This window comes from Cupressus sempervirens, chromosome 1 (assembly GCF_028749045.1).
Source record: "Cupressus sempervirens isolate cs-2001-9-10 chromosome 1, ASM2874904v1, whole genome shotgun sequence".
NCBI classification, from domain to species: Eukaryota; Viridiplantae; Streptophyta; class Pinopsida; order Cupressales; family Cupressaceae; genus Cupressus; species Cupressus sempervirens.
The window spans coordinates 208,130,155-208,137,908 of NC_143118.1; positions in this window are offsets into that span (position 1 = coordinate 208,130,155).

The following is a 7,754-nucleotide window of genomic DNA, read 5'->3' on the forward strand; positions in this document are numbered from 1 at the left end:
TCGATCCTATCCCAACTCAAGGGTGTCCTACATAGTCTCTCGTACAAAGCCTCATACAGCGGCATACCTATAGAAGAATGATGCCCATTGTTATAGGTAAACTCGGCAAGATGAAGGTATGCCTCCCATTTGACCTGATGGTCCATCACGTACATACATAGCATGTCCTCCAAAACCTGATTCACTCACTCGGTCTGGCCATCGGTCTAAGGATGGTATGCTATACTAAAATTGAGCCTAGTGCCCAAAGCTAACTGCAACTCTCTCCAAAATGAAGAAGTGAACAAAGAGTCTCTATCAAAGATGATCTTACGGGGAATACCATGAAGTCTAACAATGTCCCGCAAGAACACCTGAGCTATGTATCATGCTATAAATGTAGTATGCATAGGTGAGAAATGGGCAACCTTGGTCAATGTGTCGACTATCACCAAAATGGCATCATGGTGACGAGATGACATAGGAAGACCAACAATAAAATCCATAGATATAGCGTCCCATTTCCACACTGCAATCTCAAGCGGCTGGAGAAGCCCGCCAGGATGACGGTGCTCCGCCTTCACCCTCTAGCACTCGAGGCATCTTGAAAATATGCTAGCAATCTGTACTCTCATGCCTAGCCAATGATACAACTGCCTCAAATCTGCATGTAACTTCTTAACACCGGGGTGCACTGCATAAGGTGCCCTGTGAGCCTCAAGTACAATGAGCTCATGCAAACCCCCAATGGAAGGTACATACATACGTCCCCTATGACTCAAAAGTCCATCGGTCTCTAAAGAATATTCTGCAAACTTCCCTTCCAAGGGTCTCTGAGAATGTACTAACTGACTTACTTCTGCATAAAGTTCATCAGCTGGTAAGTGCTGCAAAATCCGCTCTCTCAAGTCAGTGCAAGTGGTCACAGATGAAAGCTCATGGCGCCTTTGGCTTAAGGCATCTGAAACCACATTCTCCTTTCCCTTGATGTAATGAACAGAAAAATCATACTCACACATGAACTCTATCCACCTTCTTTGCCTAGCATTAAGGTTCGACTGGGAGAATATGTACTGCAAGCTCTGGTGATCGGAATGAAGCTCGAATCTATGACCCAGAAGGAAATGTCGCCATCTCACCAAGGCATGAACCACTACTGCTAATTCTAGGTCATGAGTAGGATAATTGAGTTCATGAGTCTTCAACTTCCTAGACTCAAAGGAAATAGGTCATCCTTCTTGCATAAGGACTGCTCCTAAACCATCTAAAGATGCATCAGTGCACACAAAAAAATCTGCAACAGGATCTGGTACTGCAAGAATTGGTGCACTCATGAGGGCTCTCTTGAGCTCTTCAAAGGCTCTACCACACTTCTCTGTCCACTCGTACTTCTTCCCCTTTCTCTAAAGAGAAGTGATGGGGTGTGGCAATCTAGAGAATCCTGAAATGAAGCATCGGTAATAACCTGCTAGCCCCATAAAGCTCCTCACTTCAGTAACACTGGTGGGTGCTGGCCAATCCATGATAGCCCTGATCTTCGATGGGTCTACTGAGACACCATCACCTAATATGACATGACCCAAATAATGTAACTGATTCTCTCTCAGCCTCTGCAATACCTGTCTCAGGTGCTCTTCATGCTCTCTTTCATCATGAGAATAAATCAGAATGTCATCAAGAAACACAACCACAAACTTGTCCAAAAAGGTATGAAATACTCCATTCATGAGGCTCATGAATACAACTGGAGCATTTGTAAGGCCAAAAGGTACCACGGTGAACTCGTAGTGGCCATACCTAGTACGAAAAGCTATTTTGGGGATATCACTATCCACAATCCTTAACTGATGGTAACTCAACTTTAGGTCAATCTTTGAAAATACTCAGGCACCCTGCAACTGATCAAAGAGGTCATCGATTCTGGGAAGAGGGTATCAGTTCTTGATGGTCACCTTGTTCAATTGTCGATAATCGATACACAACCTAAGTGATCCATCCTTCTTCTTGACAAAAATCAATGGTGCACCCCAAGGTGACACACTAGGTCGTATATGCCCCTTCTCCAAGAGTTCCTCCAACTGAGCCTTTAGCTCACTAAGCTCATGAGTAGTCATCCTATATGGTGCTCTCGAAACTGGCTCAGCTCCTGGTACTAGGTCTATGTGAAAATCCACTGCTCGAGGTGGAGGCATACCAGGAAGCTCTGAAGGAAACACATCTGCAAACTCCTGAAGGATTGGAAGATCATCAAGGGATGGCTCCCTTTCTGAATCTTCCTCTCGGTCACTGATAGTGATAGCAAACAACTGACAACGCTTTCGCATGCACCGTCTAAGCTGCATAGCGAAAAACATATGAAGGGACACTAGCCTCTTCACTTCAAAGATCTCCCTAGAGATACCATCATCATCCACACATTCCACCCTCTTTTTTCGACAATCCATCTTGGCGTTGTGGGCATAAAGCCAATCCATGCCAAGAACAACATCATAAGAACCCAGAGGGGTAATGCGTAGATCAGTCCTAGTGGACATGTCTCCAATCTGCATCTGACAACTCCGCACCATGGAACTAACTAACAATCTAGCTCCCGAGGCTAACTCTACCTCCCAACTAACATCCTGTCTAACTGCCACTAGCCCGCAACGCTCCACCACAAATGGAGATATAAAAGAGTCAGTAGCCCCAGAATCAAATAAAACTGCAACCATATGGCCCTGTATAATACTTGTAGCCTCGATAACCGTGGCCTGATGCTCAACTTGGCAGTTGTCAACCGCTGCAAAAACTCTATGGGATCTACCCATGTCACCAATTATTAGCTCTAAAAAAGCCCTGCTCTGACCACTGGATGCATGTCCCTGCGGACACTCCCTAGCTATATGACCCATGCCACCACAAGTGTAGCATGGTCTGCGAGTATAAGATCGTGCACCCTGTGATCCAGACTGCTATGGGCCTCCTGACCTACTAGATCCGCTGAATCCTCCCCTGGAAGACTGCCGAGTCTTCATTGACTGCGACTGTGGGACCTGTACTTTCTGCTGTTGTTGCTGCTGGGGTTTTGGCTGCTGAGACTATTGGCCCCTAGAGGACCCTGCTGTATAATTTTGATTCCCTTTCTAAGGGGGTTTCGGTTGGAAGGAGTTTCGGTTCTAAGGCCAATCCCGTGACTCCTGCCTCACTCGAGTATCCTCAGCAACTAGTGCTATCTCCACTGCCTATCTGAAGGTGGTAGGGAAAGCCATCCTAACTGGGCCCTGAAGAGCGAAATTCAGACCCATGATAAAGTGATGCACCCATAGTTTCTCTTCCTTCATGTATTCCACATAGGGAAGGAGCTCGACAAACCTACTCTCATACTGAGCCACTGTAAGGCCTCTCTGATAAAGAGAATGGAACTCCTCTATCTGCTTTTGCCAAAAATGCTCTAACAAGTACCTCTCACGAAATCTTTCTAAGAAAGATTCCCATGTGAGGGTGTCCATCCTCACTCCACCAATGATCTCCTCCTGATGCCACCAGTTGGAGGCATCCCCTCTCAACTGATGAATTTCTAGTCATGCTTTTAGATTACTCCCATAAGGGCGTAACCCAAAGCACCACTGTAAGCTCTGCAACCATGCCTCTGCTACTGAACCCTCAGTGGTACCGATAAACAATGGTGGTCCGAGTCGTATCAATTCCCTGATGTCATCTCCTACATGTCTAGGAGGTCTATCAAAAGGGGGTCCTCTCTGGTGTATGGACTCTTCCTCATGATCACCTTGACCCTCCATCTGTCTCGGTGGGGGACTCCTAGTCCTCTCTCTGACTCTGGGCCCGCCTCTTCCGGGTCCCTCTACTTCCACTACTAGAATCTTCTGGACTGGCTGAACTATAGGTAGCACTCTCTATTGAACTACATCGATCAAAGTCTAAAGTGCATCTATAATGTCTTGGTTTGGGTTCGGTGGTGGTGGAGGTGGAGGTGGAGGTGGTGGTGGTCCACCCTCCTGTCCCGCTCTACCACCCCTAGTCTTATGACCTCTGCCTCGCCGATTGCGAGTAATAGGAGGCATCTACACAATTAAAAGTTTGAGTTAAATTTAGGAAGCACCATGGTTTAAGGTTCCTAGTGTTGAAACCTAGGCTCTGATACCAAAATGTCATGCCCAAACTAAGAGGGCAAAAACACACACGACTCTTTTTTTTTGAAAATTGATTAATAATTAATATTTAAACATGCTCTACGTTTGATATGATTGAGATAGAAGCTTTAGTACAGGTTCTTTACATTACAATCCTAAGGTTTTAAAACAAGAGGACGATAACATCGTTAAAATTTTGAAACTTTCGTTATTAGATTAATATCTATAAACTTATTAATTTATAATGATATGCAATCAAAATTACTTAAATAACAATGTATCTGAAATTGAAATTTAAAATTAATTGCAATATCGAATTAATTAAACCTACATTTAAAACATAATTTAATAGCCAATTAATCGATAAATTTAATCTACTTAATGGTTAAAACAATTAGAGTACCTTTGAATCAAAACTAACTAAATTAGTATTTACAAAATTAAGCATAACTAAATAACTAAAATTATTAACAATTACAACAAATGTCCTTAATCAGAACATGAAAAGACCCTAAACTTTATTAAATCAACTAACTATTGTTTAATCAATTTAAAATTTTAACTATATTACATTTAATATTAAACTAACTTTAAACCAAAATACTTTAAAGTGATACAACTATTCTAACATGATCTATTACTAATTTTATTAACAATTTAAAACAAACAAAAAATAAATAACATAATTAAACAACCATCTAATAAATACTAAACTTAATTACATGTTAATCTAACTTTAATAACCATTACTCAAAAAAAAACTAAACAACTAAATTATTAACTAAACTAACTAATTCAACTTATTCTAAACTAACATTTATACTAACTTATTTAAACATACTAATCTATATTAAAATAAAATAGATTAAAAAAAAAAAAAACAAATAAACTTAAATTTTAACCTGACCTACAAACTAACCTAACCTACCCTAAGCAACCTACACTCTACTCTCAAAAGTCCTAACTCTACATGTGACTCACGTCACATCTACCCTTGCCACTTCCACATTGGGCAGCGCTTCCCAAAGGACATGCACTTCCCAAGCGCTGTCCTTGGGACAGCGCTCTACCCCAAATACCCCCGCTAACGTCACCAAAAGGTGAGTCGACCACCAATGAACGACAGACTTATTAAGTCTTGCCAAATAATAAAGGCCCAACCACATAAGGTAAGTGCTTCAAATCGTACAGGGGACGTGACATGGGGGTGGCCAGGGTGACGTCGCCCCCACCCCATGTTAAATGATAGCAGAAATTTTAAACTCCATTAAATTGCTTTTCAAGTTGACGTGCAAGGGGGAAGAATAAATGAAGTAAAGACAATAAAGTTTATTAGGTAGTTAGGATAAAAATACTCATAACAAATTTAAAAGTTATTTAAATTAGAATGTATTTTATATTTTAATTTACTCCAAGAGATCAAAGGGAATATTCTCTATGAATTTATTATTGAACTGTAATAGACATTCTCATATTTTGGTTCTCTCATACATTTTTCAGAGAGATAAATGAACACCTACAACAAGTTTTTTTTGCTCTTATTCATTTTATGTTATTCACTTGATTTCTTCTTTTATAATCTAGGATACTCAGATAAGTTAGTGCAAGGATAATTTGGAGATATTTATAAATTAAGTATAGTCTTTAAAATGGTGATTCACTTAACATTCAAACATTAAACTTAATACAATGGATATACATTCCATGACAAGGCTTGATATGAAACTATCTGAATTGTTCCTATCTATGCATTAAGAAGTTTAAAAAAAAAACACTTTCTCAAATATTGACATTATAATCTCATGCAGATTTACATTTGAATGTACATTCACAGCTACTATACACTAGATCCAAAATGATAATAATAATGAAGGATAATCATCTCTATGAATACTATCTCTGCTATGATATCAAATTTAGTTTGGAAAATACTTTTGTTTATCTCTCAAACATCAAGTATTCTAAATTCTTGAGAGATGGTTCTATCCAAGACAATGAGACAACCAAATTTAGGCAATGGACTTCTCTTCCTTGATGTTCTTATACTGCACAAAGGTGGTGGTCACAATAATGCATGGTAAATTTGATCTCCTAAATAACTTGAATTGCAATAAATCAACCATAGCCATTGTTTTCTTTCCTCAATCATAATTTTCATTTTGAACATGAAAAGAACTGGAAAATTTTACTTACTAACTATCATCATTTCATCCTAATTTTTGATGTGCATCCATCCAAAATAATGTGTTACAAAATTTAATCACATGACCAACGATTATGCTCAAAACACCAATTTTATTGGCAAACCTGATTCAAGGCTCAGCCAAGCAGAACCAAAAGAACATCAAGCATGCATAATCACACATTGTTTACACAATAAGATTCAAAATGAATCAAGACTAGGGAGAGGTGGATTCTTCCAACTGGAGAAGTCAAACACAACACCAATTCAGATGCCCAATCGGGGCCAATAACCAAGAACTTCTGTTCTTCCATTTAAACTTGCCATACTCATACCAAGTTTGTGCTGACGGGTAGGGGCCCATAACACCCTACCCTTTTATCCCTCTTCTCGTCCTGAGAAGAGACTCTACACAGATTGGAGTCCAACTAAATAGACCTATCCCAAAATTGGTCACTTCTGCCCTCTCCTAGGGTGAGTAATACCAAAACACCCATGCAAGGAAAAACTCAAAATTTTAAACATAAACAAGAAAGGAAAACAACCAAAATGACATGGTTTACAAATCTTCCCAGCATACGCACATCCATACAATAGTTAAACAACAACAAGGTAACAAGAACATGAAACAAAACATAAAAACTGAAAAAGGGAGATGGGAGTTTCCTACCTTCACAAGAGGTAATGGCAATGAACTAGTTTGAGTAGAGTATCCCTCCTTCCTTCAAGCTTCAAGAAAATCCTCTCTAAATGTAGAGATTGGGTAACCAAAACCACTAGTCCAAGGAAGGCCTCTAAATAAGCCTCCCACTCCACCACCCAAAAATGAGAAATAACTATTTTCACACACTAGCCACCCTAGAAACTCCCAACTCAACCTACACTATGGTTAAACCCCAAGTGGAGATGAGGTGAGGTAACTCAAGATACCCATGATCAATTTTCGCACAAAGGCAAAAAGGGACTTTTTGAGTGCCCTCAAAAGTCAAATCTAGGGGCTTAGGGGTTGGAAAAGACCCCTAACCCATACCCATACCTTTTGGTTAGAATAAAAACATGTTAAAAGCCTTAGGAAAGAGGTTTAGAGACAAAATAAAATCTAGGAATAAGATAGGTCCATCTAACTACTCTATCTTGTAATTTAAGCACTAATCTGAAATAAGGGATGACTAACCTTGATTAAGAACCTAATATAAAAATGACACTAAATTAAACCAATTTGGTCCCAAGGTTAAACACTTAACCCCACACAACACACCGAAGTACATAAAATTTTTTACGAGTGTCAAGCGACAGTGAAAGAACATAATTACGAACATTAACATTTACTGAACAAGGAAGATGCATACATACATTTCACAATACAAGTACATGAATTACGAATAATAAGGTTTCCAAAATTTAGCACATGGAGATCAGTTCTGTTCCTCCGTAGGGTTTCTCGGCTAAATATCTGCACAGTC